This window comes from Papilio polytes, unplaced genomic scaffold (genome assembly GCF_000836215.1).
Source record: "Papilio polytes unplaced genomic scaffold, Ppol_1.0 DF821511.1, whole genome shotgun sequence".
In the NCBI taxonomy this organism is placed as follows: domain Eukaryota; kingdom Metazoa; phylum Arthropoda; class Insecta; order Lepidoptera; family Papilionidae; genus Papilio; species Papilio polytes.
The window spans coordinates 381065-400795 of NW_013527693.1; positions in this window are offsets into that span (position 1 = coordinate 381065).

Below are 19731 nucleotides of genomic sequence, written 5' to 3' on the forward strand. Positions count from 1 at the left end.
GAGTCCGATTGTTTGCGTTCAGCTATGCATATTTAGGTTTGTTAATTTAAGTTTACGTTTGTGTTGACATATTTGGGAATGCCGTGAATGTTGACGCCGAAAAGTTTCGTTTAACATTAGTCATTGTTAGTAAAAAAAAGTTTTAAGTTATTTGACTTTAAAATATCATTGGTATTTAATTATATCTATTAAATATGTTGTGTAAATTTTCTTCATTGTATAATATGAATAATCACAAAAAAATGGGTATTTTATATTTACCATAAATGGCGTTATAATATATATTGAAGCCATCTTTAAACTGCGGCGTTTATTTATGTTTCAATTTGATAAAAACATTTTTTTAAAGAAACTAAAGAACCAAGCCTCTTTTTAAAAAGAAAAAGTTTGTTCCTATGTTCGTTAACAAATTAAATTAGTTCCACATAAATAGACAAATTGCAATTACATCTGCCTTCGATGTGAAGTCAAACTTAACAATCACTGAATTGAACGGATAAGTACAAGTTGAATAGGTGGGATGCAGCGAAAGAAACTTAAAACCAATTACTCTAATACTCCCACAATACAATGAACAAAGAGAAAGTCTGCAGACTGGACTGAAATGGATCCTCACTTGAATCAAAGTTTTGATGAAAAGCTGAAGCACTAAACACGATAGGGCAGGGTCTTCCGTTTTCATTTCGTTCGTAAACTTTTAAAAGAAATAAATGCAAGTCCTTAAGGATGTTTGTGAAAAAAAAGACAATGTGTTTTTTTCAATGACATTTATTGAACACTATTACTCGTGACCTCGTCTGTGTGAAATTAAAAAAAATAATAAAGAACATAACCAATATCACTCACTGATAACGCAGCTTTTTAAAGAATTTTTAAAACCTGTAGTTTTTGAGTTATTTCAATACAAAAATACAAATATTTGCTCTTTAAAATATTAGTATTGATATAGATTTGTTTGGTGATGCAAATGCATCAAAAACGAAACAGTTTTTATGTTATTAAAATACCTTTTGTTAATGAACTCTTTCATCACTAATTCATTACTGTCATGTTAAAATTTTTCGATAGCAGGGTATGTACATCCTAAACCATTTGCAGCTTTGACGTTAGATGTCATCGGCTTTGTAACAAAGCCTTTTGCAATGAAGCAGTAGTTATTCCACTTGGCCGCCCTTTGTGCCTCCCATCCCCTTCAATAACAATTATATTCGGTCCGGCTTTGTCCCGCAACACCAATACTCCGATGGTTACACTAATTGGCATCTGTGTGAATGGGACTGTCCCTATTAGTCAAACCCTCCACATGTTGTGATTATACAAATATTCAAAGCCTCAATTGAAAGCTTTGATTCAGAACGGATGCATTGATTTTATGGTATTAGTTTCCCTTATTGCCAGACTATGAGGGGATTTTCGTTGATTTAAAGGTTGTTGTAGAACCATTTTATACTAATCTATTTATAGCTTCAACGGCCCAAGTAAATTTAAGTCGTTAGTTAGTCGAGTATTTTTGTGTTTTGAATTTAATAGCTCCGTATTAATACCTTTTATTTGGACTGCATAGTTAATTTGGCAACGTGGTCTAACAAATTCCTCATCATCATCATCACCAGCTCACTATACGTCAACACCGAGGGTTCAAATCCCGCCATGTACCAATGTGATTTTCGATTTTTCGAATTTCATATGTACATAATTTACCCGACGTTCTCACGGTGAAGGAAAACATCGTGATGCACCCTGCATATACCGCTAACTTAGCGGTGACTAGGCCATAGTCAACTACGCTGGCCCACTACGGGTTGCTTGGCTTCACACATGTCTTTGAATTTCTTCGCCGATATGTGTAGATTGCATCGTGATGTTTTCCTTCACCGTAAGAACGTCGGGTAAATTATGTACATATGAAATTCGAAAAATCACATTGGTACATGCCGGGATTTAAACCCAAGGCCAAGATTACAAGTCAAGTGCTTAAACCACTGAGCTACCGTCGCTTAACTTACTGACTGGCAACCTCCATTTTAGGGGACAGATTTTTTAAAATGTTAACACAGATTTGGAATATTTTCCTAGCTGTATTTTTAGGTTATTAAAAAAACGTAAGCGTCGGTACGGTTAGTAACGATGTTAGCCCCGGAGCGGAAGTAAAGCTTGTTACCGATGCGACCAGATGTAACTCGATTATTAAGCTAGAAAAATATGTGGGCGACGTGAAAAATAAATATGAAAAAATACCAATACTGACGTAACACAATTAGCATATTTTTTTTTTAAAATGAACATATTTTCTTTGATTTTCAATTCTATTCGAATTATGCTCTAACTCATGATGTAGTTGAAAGACAAAGAAAAACATACATTTTTCATATAATACAAGGTGGCAAACGAGCAAGCGGCCACCTGAATCCGCAAAACGGCGAAGAGACCGCTGCCCATAGACATCCGAATTGCAGATGCGTTGCCTACCCTTATCCGACAGAGGAGGAGACGCACATAAAGAGGATATTTCCCCTTCCTTATCCGTCAAATGCACTTCCCCTTCCTATCATCTTATAAGAAAAGGGTGGTAAAGAGAAAGGGACTTAATTTTATTTTTTATTTATTTATTTTAAATCGTGTAAATTAAATACACATAATTACAATATATACAATAAACAATAAGAAAAAAAAAATATACATGTATTCTTAAACAAAACAAGACCTAACGCAGGGTATGTTAGGTCATGTTACGTTAGGTACGTGTCCGCGCAGCCAATGCCTCGTGATCGGGCAGTCGGGCTTATCACTTAGCCCTCTTAGGATGCTGTTGGTGCTCTCCCGGACTCTGCGTAAAAGAGAAGCCGTCCGTTTGCGCAGTATGGCATTAAAGTAAATTAGTACATTTAGTAGTTAAATTAGGCCTTAATTATTAAGTACCATAAAATGTCAAGATACGACAAAAAACAAAAAACAGAGATGCACTATCACTAAAGTTGCAATGGGCGGGCCACGTCGCACGCTGCACAGACAGAAGGTGGACAACAGAAACCACGAAATGGACAGGCCCACCAGGCACAAGGAAAGTCGGCAGACCAAAACAGCGTTGGAAAGACGATATCGTACAAGAAGTGGGAAAAGAATGGATGAACAAAGGGAAATTTAGGGACTTATGGAAAAGGTTGGAGGAGGCCTATACCCAGAATGGGGTCCAGTTACTGGAATAAAAAGGCTAAAATAAATAAATAAATATCTATAGAAAAAGCATTCAGAGTTTTGTGTGTTAAATACACTGCAATTTTGTTTCTAAAGTTAAAATCACCGTGAATGTACCAACAGAATCTGTGTAGCTCAATATGTTTTACTTTAACCCTTATGATACATACGTTTCATGTTTGAAAGTAAAACAAACAGTTTTATAGCTATGGAAAAAGCGATCTTAACTTATTGCACATAAGCCTCAAATTGAAATGCAGCTAAAATTGCATCCGTTTAAATTACACCCTATTTGATCGAGGGTTTATTGACGCAAGGCCATAGGTACCTCTGCCCGGGCGAGCTGGGCTGGGAATTCCAAGAATCGAAAGGTCAGCCAGCTCGGATGTTGCGCAAAATAGGTCGCTACAAGGTTTTACTGAAGTTTCGTTTATCTACACCTTCATAACAATTTCAAAGGAAATGTCATTTAAAACTTGTACGATTCATTTGCCTATTTACAGATGTTTTTCATATGTACTTGTGTATCACCATCCCTTTGTAATATATTGCCGAATACTGAAACGAATCTAAAACACACTGACATGTGACAGACCTACTTAATGTAGGAGTTTAAGCGTGGCCTAGTAATTTGAGACGTTACATTTTTAAATGTCGTTTCAGAATTTGGCCGTTAGTTTAATACCAATTAAACGACTTCAAATGATATAACTAATTTTGTGTAACATTAAGTATTTTTTTGATCTAAGTAAGTACTTTGCGGTAATTTGCTTTCAAACTATAATCTAAACCGACTGTAATAATAGGTTAAATATTTATAAACATTGTACGAAGGTATGAAATATGAATTGAAGTTCGATTAACTTTATAGTCTACCCTCGTAGGGTTGGGAGGGGGTAGTCAGCCGCCGGCAGACAAATACGAACTGGTGCAAATTGCTCCGTGTTCAACACGAACAAGTTAGATTCAACTCTTGTTTGACGTTTAATGGAGGAAATTAACTAAAACTTGATTAAACACGTAAAACACACAATTTCAACAGTGTTAGTATGAGATTGATATTAGCTAGTTAATCTAAGAGATATTTTAGTCTAAAACTGTTGCATTTGACTAAATATTATTAAACTAGTTGATGCTAGCGACTTAGTCCGCTTGAAAGTAAAAAATATAGCGAAAGAATAATATAAAAATATAGTGAAAAGTTTTTTAAAATAGGCCCAGTAGTTTTTACGTGAATCGAATACATACAAACATCAAAAATACAAAAATACAAATCTATTCTCTTTATAATATTAGTATAGATACTCGTATAGATTGAAATCTCTACAACTCTAGCCTTGTTAAGTCTAAATTGATATTCCCTTTAGTCAAACACTCAAACACGAGCATTTATAGTACGAATACAACGATATCTAGAACCATCTTATAACTTCCTCGGTTACTTTACCTCGGTATCTAGAACTATTAGATACTGAGTAACTCGAACAAAATGTTATTTCGCTACGCTGGCATTTCAATAAGTACACGATAACATGAATTACAAAAATTTGATTGTAAGTCGAAGTTAGTAAAATATAGAGCCTCCACAGACTACAGACTGCCGATGGTTGAGACCTGCGTTTAATTAATGTGAACATGTATGGAATAAGCCGACTACACTGTCGGCCGATAAAAAATCTGTAGTCTGCGGAGTCTTATAATGATGTCTTACTAGGAATTCTCCGTCATATATCATTCTTTGCACTTTTATTAGGTCGATGTTATTTACCATTATTAACATTTGAATAACAGGATTCTATTGTATAATGTCTTGCTTATTTTGAAATCAATCATGATAAAAAGTCAAATTAAGATTGTTATCAAACTTTATCCACGCCTTATCATACTTCTCACTTTTTACTATATTACTAATATTATAAATACGAAAGTTTTGATGGTTGGATGGATGGATGTTTGTTAGAGTTTGTAGCCTAAACGGCTAAAGGAATCTCGATGAAATTTGGCATAAACGTAGAGGTTACTCTGGAAGAACAAATAGGCTACTCACTTATGTTTGTTTTTTAATTACGCGGACGGAGTCACGGCCGAAAGCTTGTTAACATTATCTAGTTTCGTGCCGTTTGTAGGAGGTAGCAGTTGATATTGCATGATAATTATACGATTCGGAACATGGAACATCCTAAGCTACGTCCGTTATTAATGGGTTGCATTGTAAGCGGCGTTTCAATTTAGTTGCTTTAAGCCGGTACGTAAATGACGTTGTTACTCGATGAGCAAATTTAATTATTGATTGTATATTAGTAATTGAATTTAATTTCCAAAATTAATTAAATTCAGTGAACAGTGTACTGTAAAGTTTTAATCTATGATACTAGCTTTTGTTGGTGACTTCAGCCCGAAATTAAAAACAAATCTGCTAATAAATATAGCCTATATCACTCAGTGATAATGCAGCTTTTAAATGGTGAAAGAATATTTGAAATCGGTCCAGTAGTTTTTGAGTTTAATAATAACATACAAAAACACAGAAATTAAATCTTTCCTCCGTATAATATTGGTATACATTGATACATAAAGCGATAACTTTATACCCTTGTTATGCACAACTATATCCTCGTATTAAAAGTGTTTGCGAAGTTCAAGATATTGTAAAGAAGTGCATAAAATTATTTTATTCAACAGTACAAACATTTCTGAAACTACGCTTAGATTTGGATCACTGGGCGACCACTAGATTATATTAAACACTACCAACTTTCTAATTGAATTAAAGTCACTCAAAGAGCTTGATGTGAGTTACTTGTTGAAATTACAATTCTAAAATGAATACCATCTAAACCTATTTACGTAGATTAAGATGTTTTAGTAACATTTTAAGCAGTTTATCGTTTACCGAATGAATATTCAATGGTTGCATGTTTTAAGAAACAATCTCATAAAGCTGTTGCTATTGAAACTTATGCATTCCAAGTCCTACAGAAAACATTGCTACGTTGTTTTCAATTTAAAGTGCGCTTAGGTTTATCCATTTCGGAACAAGTTTATTGTTTGCCAACACTATTGAATACAATTATTTCGCATCGAATTTGTAATAAATTTCACGCTAAATTGATACTTTGAAACTTCAAAGTTTGCAGATTGAGAAAAGCTCCGAGATAAATATTGAGTGCTAATTGTGATATTCAATTCTTTGAAAGCTTTTGCATAGTTTTGTGAGATTTAATTTCATGTATTCGGAGATATTTCATTAGGGTCCGGTCGGGTTCCCCCGTTCCGCCCGAGGCCAGTCTGCCGCTCGCATGGGGTGGCTGTTATTTTGATACCTGTTATTTGAGATACCAGTGCTTGTATAGCTAGATAAAATTTGATTATTATGTTACAAAATGCGTATGAAAATTTACTTGTTTATCTGCTGTCTGACACTTAGGTAGTTACTAAGTGAATTCCTCATGATATGTACTTGTTTATTGGTCGAAGTACGAGCATGCTAATTTTACATAAAAGTTTGGATGGATGTATGGATGTTTGTAACCTATCTACAAAATGGCTTAATGGATCTCGATAAAATTGCAGTTTTTATCGTAATTACGTTTGTATTATTGTATTAGCAAACGGGGTAAACAAAACCTCTGTTTTTGGTTTAATTAGAGTAAAGAAATGGATAAGGGGCAAATAATAACAAACTTTTTGTACCAAATTTTTTTGATGATAAACCCTTAATGGATTCGAATTAACCTTAAAATGGATTAATGGATAAACAAACAAGACGATGTTATTTTGACTTATTTTGAACGAATTTTATTTGACAAACCGTATTTAAGATTTTTTGCTACAAGTCGATAATGGTGTTTTCAAAGTAAACGTAAATAATGTCCAATTTATATTTTCTTGGTTCTAAAGGACATGTTTTTATAAACAAAAACAAAAATATAACGAGAAGAAATTTGTACCCGTCTAATGGATTCTAATTAGTAAGATTCTGCGAAGAGTTGAGTTTCTAAGTAAACAATGCTAATTAAGAGGGAAAAGTTTATTTTTTTTAGTCTTTACGATTTATTAACCACATTCATATCTGAGAATCTGATTTAAGATTTCATTTCTTTAATTAATTATACACAACTAGCTTTTGCCCGCGACAATGGATTCACACATATTTATCAGTTAGCATTTTTTTTTAATCACGGTTAGTTTATTAAAAAACGTAGTTACATTTAATGGTAAATTAAGGTCTTTGTTCCTACTTTTCAACCTATAAATTAGTAAAGAGGTGGATGTTGGTGTATACAGTCCACAGAAGCGAACATTAATTCGCATTTGTAATTATTTTATACTATGCACGCTAGTAAATTTACAAAATATGTCTAAATAAATCTGTAATAGATCTCGCGGACGATCAGCGCTGGTACTTCAATAAGGAGCATCCAGCATTTATAGCTGAGCGAGGACCCAATCCAGTCAGCATTGCAACGCTAATTGTAAATATTTCTTTTTTTTTTATTTCATTTCAATAAATTTTGTGTATAATTACCTTTTTGATTCATAATTGTAGTGTTGACAAGGATTGAATATTATTTTATTTTGTTATATTTTATTTTTATTTTAATATAATTGAATTTGAAATCACGTTCATAGTTTATCATGTAAGTTAACTTGGGTTTCGAAATCAACGTTTGTTGAATCAAAACATTCCACGCGGGCTCCTGTTCTGGTTTCCTATTTAACAAGATCTACGTTTTGTCACGTACAACCGTAGACTGTGATTTTTTACAGAATTTGTACAGCCGGTGCGTCCCATTTCCAATTCGAACAGACTCTACAATAGTTTCATTTTCTAAGTGAAAAGTGGTATGAAATCTGCACGTGGAACATTACAATGCTAACCTAATCTTGTACTTAAAGACATTGGTTTAATAATGAACCGTCACGTGAAATCTTACTAATCTTCCTAATATTATAAATGCGACATGAATGGATGTTTGTTAGAGTTTGTAGCCTAAACGGCTATCGATTAAATTTGGCATAGATGTAGAGGATAGTCTGGAAGAACACATAGGTTACTTACTTTTTTTTAACATGATCCAGTTTCCTTGAAGCATATTTAATCGTCTATTATTTTATTCAATGATCATTATTTCCAAAAGCAATTTTTCAATGACTATTAATGATCTGTAGGCCGGTTATTTTTGAGATATTATTATTCCTATAAAGTACTAGCTTTCGCCCGCGACTCCGTCCCCGTGGATTAAAAAAAAACAAATGAGTGTGTGTTTTTCAATACTATCGTCCACATCTATACCAAATTTAATCGAAATCCGTTCAGCCGTTTAAGCTACAAACTCTAACAAACATCCATCCATCCATCTAAACTTTCACATTTATAATATTAGTAAGATTACTTAAGTAGGACAAATAAAACAACATTTCGAGATAAAGACATCAATATATTTAAAAATGTGTTACACTGAAATTTCAAGATTACATAAATATCGGCTAAAAGTACACGAAGCGGTAATATTAGAAAAAGACAATTAACACTCAGATATATATCGTTTAAGAATCGCTTAAATTTCATAAATATGCATTGAATGCTAAAGAATATCGCATAACAGAAAAATGCCTTTTAAAAAGCAAATTTATAACATCATTAGGCGAAATAAAAGGCACAATAAATACGTTTATTCGTTGTTAATATAACCTGCGAAAATTAATTATCAATAATGTATTATTCGATATATTAAAAGAATTATATTCAATACGATAAACATAAATACAAATATTCTTTCAAAGGTAACAAATACTGAAATAAGATACTATGTGACATTATTTAGGTCTGTGGCGCACAATTAAAATGTTTATAAAAATAATCAGTACTTTACAAAGGTAATGGTTTTGGTTGAAACTTTTTACATCAATTTCAAACAAACAATCTTTTTAAAACATGTTAATTTAAAATAGATAAATTCTTCTTCGTTGTACAAAAGAAGGATTTAGACACGTCCCTAAAAAGTGAGCACCCATACATTAACTTGTTACAATTTGTAGATTTACAGATTTATATTTGTGAACACTAAATTGTACCAAAATTTTAATTTTAAAGATAGAAACGCGTGCAAAAAAATATTAAGAGCGTGACCTTTGACTAAACTATCGCACAACTGTTTGTTGCTTGTTTCGCTGCAACCAACTGTTTAGTTGCACAACTAAAAATCTAGTATTATGCACACATATAGGAATCATAGCACGACTAAACAGTTGATATTTTTAGTCAAAGGAGGGCGCGCCCTCTAAGAATACATCTAATAAAATAAATTTACTTACTGCGTTGGCGCAGCGACCCAAAGTGGGTCTTGGACACGAGAGAGATAAATTTAGAGTACTAAAATTATATTACCTAGTTTTTATATATAACAAGGTGGCAAACGAGCAAGAGACCACCTGAAACCGCCAAAATGGCGAAGCAACCGCTGCCCATAGGCATCCGCAATTGCAGATGCGTTGCCTACCCTTATACGACGGAGGAGGAGACGCACATAAAGAGGATATTTCCCCTTCCTATGCATCTCCTCCACCGTCAAATCCACTTCCTCTTCCCAACCTCTCCTTATAATAAAAGGATGGTAAAGAGAAAGGGATTTAAATTAGGCCTTCGGTACCACACTCATCAGACGAAACACGGAATTGTATCCATTTCCCGCCTGTCTTCTGTGTGGTCGTGGTATTACACCGGGCGTGCCGGCCCTGCAGTGCTAAGATGTTAAAGCGGGCACTACCACTGTTAAAACTAGTTTATAAACTAATTATAAACGCCTACAGTTAGGTTAGTCGGCATTAACAAGTGCCAGACTCGCCTTGAAAATTATCCTGCATGAAACTAAACGGCGCAGATTAAGTATACGTAAGTATAGCAGTTAATTAACTCATTAAAAGTTAGGAATGTTAGAAAACACGGCTTAACTCACGTGTACTGTAGGTACCGAATACAAGGACCCACGAACCCGAAACTATTTAGTTAGAGCACAGAAGTGCACGTGAGTTAATATATTTTTAATTAGTTAACTTTTTTAATTAGTTTATAATAATGCATTAAGAATGTCTACATCATATCGATAGGTGAAAAGCTATTTGTTTCAACCGCCATTTTAGGCGAAATTGACTTATTTTATACTAGCTTTCGCCCGTGACTCTGTCCGCGTGGTATTAAATAAAACAAAACCAAGTAGCCTATGTGTTCTTCCAGACTATATTCTACATGTATGCCAAATTTCATTGAGATCCGTTCAGAAGTTTAGGCTACAAACTCCAACAAACATCCATCCATCTAAACTTTCACATTTATAATATTAATAAGATATATTCAGATTCAGCGAATTTTAAAATTTAAAATAAATAATGAAGTATGTTATAGGTATTTTTAACCGGTCTAAAAATCTTTCATTTGAAATCATTTTCTGTATCTTTTATGTATTTTTTTCTAAAAATGAAAACTTTAAATGGCACTCCTGAATCTTTAACCATTAGGTTAAAGATTCAGGAGTGCCATTAGGCGCTTAAAACAAATGGCCTTTCACCCATCGATGTTATTACTTCATTATATACTACCGTTACACTAATGTTTATACAATTAATATTTAATATAATGTACAGCTAATCATATTAAAGCATAGACCAATTTTTTTTCCTCTTAAATTTCAATGAAATTTATTATTTAATGAATGACGATGGATTACTTGACCATAAGGATTGTAGATATGTTATGTGTGGAGTATATGTGGGCATTACATTATTTATTTCGACAAGCTTATCAGGCCCGATGACAGAAGTCCTTTTTTAGAGTTTACTATTGTCAGAAAATATGTTAAGCCTATGAAAATGACATTGACAAGATATCTACAATGCTACAAGGAGTTTTTAAATCTTTTATTACATTAAGAGATAGCGCTTGTTCACTCTATGCCCATGGTGAATATCGGGCACTGGTAGGGCGGCCATTTTGCGTGAGTCGTCAAATAGTTCGATTTGAGTTGCGCCGGAGTGCGCACGCGATCTTGTGCCCGGTGGACGCCAATTCAATGTAGACGTAAATTCAATATCTTAATCGGAACGATATATTATTTAGTGGAAATGCGAACTGTGATATTGAGGATTACAAATACACCAACTATTAAGAGTTATTTCATTGAAATACTTAAGTACCACGCCTACAAGAAAACTCGAAAGACTTCAGGTAGATAAAGAATAAATTATGACTTAGTTTGACTTATGATCATCGGGTCAGTTAATTTTGTAGATCTATATATCTATTGTGTATATTTGTAACATAAACGGTTCGATCAAATATAAATGTGACGGTATCCGACTATTATTTCAAAGGTGTAATTTTTACATTTCAAGAATTTCAATGTGGTTTATTATGGTCTATTAATAATATGATTGTATTAATATTGTAATAACTTTAATGATATGAACTATATATTACGTTTTAACCTACATTTAAAGTACAGTTTTTTTGTATCATAAGGTGGTAACGAGCAAGCGGTCACCTGAGTCCGCCAAAATGGCGAAGCGACCATTGCCGTTGCCTCCCCGAGATCGACGGAGGACGATAATTCCTCTTCCTATGCGTCTCGTGCAAAGTAAAATCCACGTTCCCTTCCCGTGTGTTATGTATGAGAAAAAGGGTGGGAAGGAAAAGGAACTAAATTTGGGCACCACACTCATCAGACAAAACGCGGCATTGCTTTCACTTCTCGCCTGTCTTCTGTGTGGTCGTGGTATTACACCGGGCGAGCCGGCCCATTCGTGCGATGATGTTAAAGCGGGCTCTACCACTGTTAAATAGTAAATACTTTGCGTACAAATGTAATATTTAAATTAACTTACGAAGTAGTTTAGTACTCTATCTATTGCAATACCCAGCCTATGTTTGATACATATGTACAAGAGTACGAAAAAATAATGTAATAAACATAATTACACTATTTAAAGAAAATAAAATCTGTAATACTGGATTTTGAAGGAAATTCGAAGAGCTTAAGGCAGAGTTTAAATTCCTAAATTGTCTTAATTTTTAAAATTTCTTATTAATTGGTAATTATGTTAAGAATTGACCATGTAGGGTAATACTGCAACCAGCAGGTTCTTAATTAGTTAAATTTTAAAATGATGATTTCGTAAATAATTCTCAGTGAATAATGATTATGCAAATTTATAATAAAGAGCCATGAAAAAACCTAATGCCTTGTGTCTTTACTTTCTTTACATCCTGAATATATTATTTTATAAATTGTATAAGGTAACAAACAATTGGTTAACAAAATTCGAGTAACACCAAAGTACCTGCTGAACATAGACATCGCGTATTTGCAGATCAACAAATGAGTATACTTCCCCTACCTATGCGTCTCTTCCCACGTCAAATTCTTCTTCTAATCCCATTTATTAATACTTTCATAAAATAATACATGTAGTTAAAAATATTTCAAAAAGCGTGTGACATAAAAGTGAAGATATAGTGCTACCAACTTATCTGACATGGTTGAAAAATTTGTCAAGTCTAGAGAATCTGTTTTTGTCGTGTCTTGTCTTCTGCTTTTGCCAATTATTTTCGGATCATACCACCAGACCAGATAAGTTTTTGGGACTATACAAAACAATCCTGTCCATTTCTACATGTGACATGATCTTAATTTACTTTAAATCTAAATGTACGAGAATTTAAATATTAAAATTTAATAAGCGTTTTATTTCCCCGTTTATTACCGTCTCTTTATTTACCAATGTATTAGTATGAAGTAATTAAATACTTGAGTAACGGAAGATAAACCAGGAAAATATCAAAAATTAAATTGAAAAAAAATATGTGTCATTAAATTTCAAGAATTAAACATATTGCAAGATATTTAGAAGATTTAGTCAAGAAATAATAAAAATACAATAAACATATTAACAATATAGTACTAAGTGTAGAATTATTATGATATATAAACTATTATTTAATATTACCAAGTCTTATTAAGGTATCATCATCATCATCATCCACTTGCCCTTATCCCTTATGGAGGGTCGGCACAGTATGTGCTGCTCTTCCATACATCTCTATCAGCCGTCATATCTGAATCCACTCCTTTCTTAAGCATATCTTCCTTCACACAATCCATCCATACTTTCTTCGGTCTTCCTCTTCCTTTGTAGCCATCCACATTCAATCTCAACACTTTCTGGTTTATGTCCCCATCATTTCGTCGCATAATAAAATTAAGGTATAATAATTACATTTATATTTTACTTAACGTAATACTGTTCTAAGAGATTGTCATGCAGCAGTATATTATATCTACAAATCTTATTTAAACCTAGCCTTCGACCGCGCGGAAATTAAAAAAATAAAAGTAGGTAGCATAAGTTTTCTTCCAGACTATCCTCTACATCTACACCAAATTTCATTGAGATTCGTTCAGCCGTTTGGATTACAAACTCTAACAAACATCTATCCACCCACTTACTGTTCGCATTGTTATGTTAATAAGAAGAACCATAACACAATGTTACGTTTTATAAAAGCTGAATTCATTTTCGCATAAAGGGGCTTACGAATACTCCATAATAACAGTGTGCCTATACTACAAAATAAATTGAAGCTAGTATTTTAGAAAATCATTATTGAACAAATCACAATAAATTGAGCAATATCTATGTAATTGAAAGATACAATTTTAAATTTCCATATTAATAATTTCTCTCTCTTGTCTGAGTGAAGGGAACTAAATATGTGTTGAACGCATACTGTTAATATGGTATTTAACTATAAAGATCAAATAAAGTAATAATTTCGTAGCACATTGTACTTATCTATGTAGCAGCGTAGCATGGCCGTAGTAGCGTAGAGCGTATATTTCCTAACAAAAGGTAAATACAATTTGCAAAGAAAATCCTACTAAACCGATACTGGAAATACTTACTACTAGAAACGACTTACTAGTAATATGGATTTACTTATTTTTAGTTCATTAATTATATTTGACAACTACTGTTTAGGACGGAACCCTATTTATTTTCATTTTACAATTTTTACGTAATATTAGAAAGATTAACACTAACATAGGATCTAAGATAGAAAATTGAATTAAAAACCGATTGCGAAGCGATCGCTGCCCATAGACATCCGCATTAGCGGATGCGTTGCCTATCCTTAATCGACGGAGGAGACGCACATAAAAATGACATTTCCACTTCCTATGCATCTCCTCGACCGTCAAATTCACGTTCTCTTTGCATCCTATTCTTATGAGAAAAAGGGTGAAAGGGGAGAAAATTGGCTAAAACTGGGCTTCCAGTACCAAACTCATTGGAAATCGCGGAATTGCTCCCACTTTACGCTTCTGTGTGGTCGTGGTATTACACCGGGCGAGTCGATCCGTTCGTGCGAAGCTGTTAAAGTGGGCTCTACTGTTTGAAGTAATGGTAAGCATAATTAGTACTAATGCATGTAATTTTGTTGATCTTTTTAAAGTCTATATACAACGTCATTTAATGACTTGCCATACCAAATTGATAATTAAGTAATGGGGTTCAACTTTGTTGTTAAATTAATTATTTAATAATGATGTGTAATGTGTTAATTAATTAATTAATTAAGTTAATGATGTGTAATAATGATGTTCTTTTATTTAATGGCTATTAAGTTTAAAATTCTTTAATAATGATTCAAATACTACTCATTTATCACATCGACTGAGTTTTAAGCAAATGTACACTTACATCCTAAGTAATAATTAAGTTATGGATATTAATTTGAAGTTTTACTAACTAAGGATATGTTCAATTCTATTGATGCGACTTAAACCTTAAATACTATAAAAACTTATATAAAAAACTAACTTTTTAAGCTAATAAGTAATAAGTTTTGTTGTTGTTTTAAATATTGTATTTTTTATGTTTTTTATTGATCAAGTAAGATTTTATAACTAAATGTTATAAAGGATGTTTTACATTTTTATCGGTTCTGTGCGGATTGTCTACATTGATTACCCTTCTTAGTCCAGGGTATGGTGTATGTACACTTATTACCTACACAAATATAGCTAAATACTTAAATAGAGGAAGCAAACACGAAAAAAATCTGGAATAACTTTTGAAATTACAATTTTAAACGTTGTTAATCCATTTTGATAAATTAATCTATCGTAATAGCAACCGAAAGATTAAATCGTTAGGAGGGCGATCAATCCGTACCTAATTCCCATAAAAACATTAAAAAAAACATTAGGTAGATCTAAAGACGAGATAGATCTCTTAATCTTTTTAGTTATAAATCACTGGAAATAGCACATTTAGACATTTTCTAGAAAAACTTAATAGTATAAAAAGTTTATGTATAGGTGCTCACGGTTACAATTTATAATAAATTTTCATAGGAAATTGGGGGAGGGCAAACGGGTACTGTATTCTTTATTAAACAGGACTTAACTTATATGAAACCTCGGTCACTGACCATCGCAACGCGATAGCGAACAGGAACGTAAACACGCCCTGATAAAGGACCCCCGACGGGTCTGAAACTAGTCGGTGACTACACCAAATGTTTCACTTCAGTTAGGTCGTGTTTAATAATTGATATTTTAAAGAAACATGTGTAACAACATAAATTTGTTATTAATTAAAAAAAACACAACTTACAATTATTACTGAAATAAAAATAAAGATACAAACTCTTGGTCAAAAGGAAAAGGCTCAGCTGATGCGGCCTCCAGCTTGTCACTGAAGGCCGCGCTGGTTTAAGCCTTTTTAGGGACAGCCATTTTAAGACATCAATATCTTATTCTGGTAAAGTAAGAACATTGGGACAAGAGCAGTGAGACAGTTCTGTCAAAAAATACAAAAACTTACAAATAAATAGGAATTTAAAGTAAACATGACAACATTACAAGGATATCGTGACCCTTTTTGGAATTGATGGGGTGCGCTCGGAAGCTATCATAGTTTGACTTATACCGAGAGGATCACCAAACTTGCCGGTCTGTAGTTCCAATAAAGTAAACGACAACGTTACTGTCAAGTTCTACATTAAGAACGCGCACACCTTTAACTTACTGTTTATCTATGAGCTTATATGAATGTGCACAGACTACTCGACTTTTAGTTGTGCAACTAAACAGTTGGATTGACTCCGAAACAATCGACTATCGCACAACAGTCGTACGATAGTTTAGTTAAAGGTGTGCGCCCTCTGAAATTGGTTTATATACATAACAGTTTTACATTTGTCAGTATACATTGACAAGTAGTGGAAATTAATTATACAAACATATAAATAGCCCAATTTCAAAAAAGTTTTCCTGAGAATACAATTTATTTTTAATATTGTAGCCTTTATTAATATATTGCAGTCACATTTTATACTATAATTGTTTACAATTTAAGTAGAAAACACATCTCAATAAATTAATACAAACAGGACCAGTGTTCAAAATAGACGTATTACCTGTTATTTGCTAGGTGAAGTTCCGAATTTTCCATGCACGATGGTATTTGAGTAATCTGTAGTTTGAAATTCGCATATTTGATGTGGTTTTTGGTTCTTCAGTTTCGCTGGCTGTAGAAAAAAAGTAATTAGATTGTATTTTAAAAAATACTGCAGTATTTAAGTACAAATCTTTTTGTATGTTACTGATATTATAAATGCGAAAGTTTAGATGGATGGATGGAATAATGTTTGTTAGAGTTTGTAGCCTTAACGATTGAACGGATCTCGATGTAATTTTGGCATAGACGTAGGGGATAGTTGTAAGAATACATAGGCCACTCACTTTTGTTTTTTTAATTCCACGCGGACGAAGTCGCGAGCGAAAGCTAGTAAAACATAGGACTTTAATTATTTTACTCGAGATTTAAATAATGGATTTTATTTAACTGATATAGCCCTTTGAATAAATACTGGGTTATTTGTGCTGCTCATGAGGGCAGTTAAGGGATGCTTAAACGATCTTACCTGATTATCCGCCATTGGTCGCGTTTCATAATATTCAATTTTTTATATATATTTTATTTCCATTGTTATAAAGTAGCACCAAAACTTTGTAGCCCATTTTAATTATGAATACAATTTAAAATACAATTTGACAATTGACATAGTTGCTGTTAATAAAAAACAAATGAATAGTTGAATTTAAATTAAACTTTTTTTTAGGTGTATGTGCATGTTTTTTCAGAGACAATATTTCTTATAAATATTATAGTAATGTGGATAAGAAGTACATAAAGCTATTTTTTTATTAATTAAAATAAAATACACTATGTTCTTTATGAATTAAGTGTGAATTTCGAACCAATATATTTGAATTGTCTTAGTAGTCCAGAGATCTTAAACTACAAATTTAGATAGACCTGATTATTGATTTGGATTAGAAATAAATTAATATAAAAATAGGAGACTAGAATGTAAAGAGGGTAGTTTGATCTTATTGCGTAGATATAATAAGCAACAGCGCCATCTATTATTTGATACTGAAAGCAAGTCAAAAATTTTTATTTAATGATTTTTATAGTTTTTGTAGTTTTTTTTTTCATTTTTATTACATTTTTATTTGGTTAATTAAAATCTATTTAAAGTGATATACGTCAAGAGAAATGAGATAAAAAATAAACAGTATTTAATGTTATTGTTACTTTCTATTAGGTTTTATGGGAGCATACAAAGTTGGTGGTTGTATAAAATAATAAATTTCTTCCCTATATCGTTGGTAGTACCTGAAAAAAAAAATATTTTATTTTTCTATTCACTTCATTTTCAATGTTAAAAACATTCACAGTTGTGTTAATGAAACAGTCCAAATTTTTTTTATAGTACAAAATGAACATCACATTCTGTACGAAAGCTCTCAACGGAAGAGCTAATAGAAACGCGGATTCGAATCCCTGATCAGAAATTCAACAACACGAACGCTAAAATCAATTTTGATGTCCTAATACTAGTAAATATGTTACGTCAAATTATACAAAACATAAATTATGTTATACGGGAAAAGTTACTCTTCAATTATTATAATAAAAAAATTAACTCCAAACACATATTAAAATAATGAATAATAATCTTGCTCATTTATTAACCACAATAGATGAAAGCAACAATAAATTCCATCGATAATACAGTAAAATAATATTATCAAGGTACTTACATGATGACAGGAAGCGGCACCTCAACTCTAGGCCGTGTTGGCGCGCAATTTTCTTTGTTGTTTATCGCGAAATTTCTCTGACTTTCAGACATTTTCTTCTCGATTTTATCGCAAAATTCGATGCCACTAAAATTACAAATATTATAATTGAAAAAAAAATACAAAACATTAAAAAAAATATTTTTAAATTTCACAACACTAAAAAATTTACCTTAATTATCGTTGTTGTTATATTAATAGTTATTTAATTATTTTTTAATAAAGAATTTATTAATGCTTTTGTACCGGGATGTTGCCTGTCGGGTGTAATATGCGATACTGACGATGGACTCTCTGGTTTCATGTTTTATTTGTGATAGGGCGTAAGCAACAGCCGCCCGCCCAACTCGAGGGCTGCGTTCACATTTGAGATTGTTAATATAACAAAACTTTTTCATTTTCCTTTTCATGTTTTTATTTTAATATATCTACGAGTATTTAACTTTCATTTCAACAACCGAGTTAATGTGTCGTATATTTAGTATGTACCTTATAATAAAATTTATAAAACTCTTTAACACAAATTAAATTAAAAATAGGGATACTGAATAACATTAAAATATTTACCTTTTAATACTCTATGACAATTTTCAAGTTTATTTTTAAAAAGACAATTATTTCGTTGCCATCCATATTTGTATGTAATATAAAAAATATTTAGTGTACATAGTATATTTACCGTTATTAAAAAAGTAAAACCAGTATATCAAAATTTTGTTTTCTTTTTATACGAGGTATTGCTCGCGACTTCGTCAGCGTACAGTTAAAAAACATTTCTGTTCCTTTCATACTTTCATTACTTTTTTTCATATTTCATTACTTACATAATCCATCTATACTCCCGACAGAATCGGCCCAGCCGTTTAGAAGATTAGCCGGAACAAATAGTATTGCGGACAGACAGAAAAGTAATTCTTGTTTCATTTATTTATTAGTCATTTTTCATACTGTTTTTGTCTGTTATAATCGCTGAAAAAATAAATGTTGCAATTTTCTGTAATTCAGCTATTTATAACAACTACACTAAAAATGAGTAAGATATGATTTTTTTATCGTCAAATATTTGTAATGATTTTTACTATGAATTTTAATCTTATGACCTTGAACATTTAGTTATCAATTCTGAAATATTCAACTTTCATCAATGTCTACAAATTTAGTTTTATTGGAATTTCTTTATTAACTCAGCATATTTTCGGACTAATAACAAATAAGCAATTAAAATGAATTACTTATTATAAAATATTCTTGAAACTTTACATTATTTCTTGAAACGTAATTTTTATCTATTTGCATAATATGCGTTTATACCACGTAATATTTC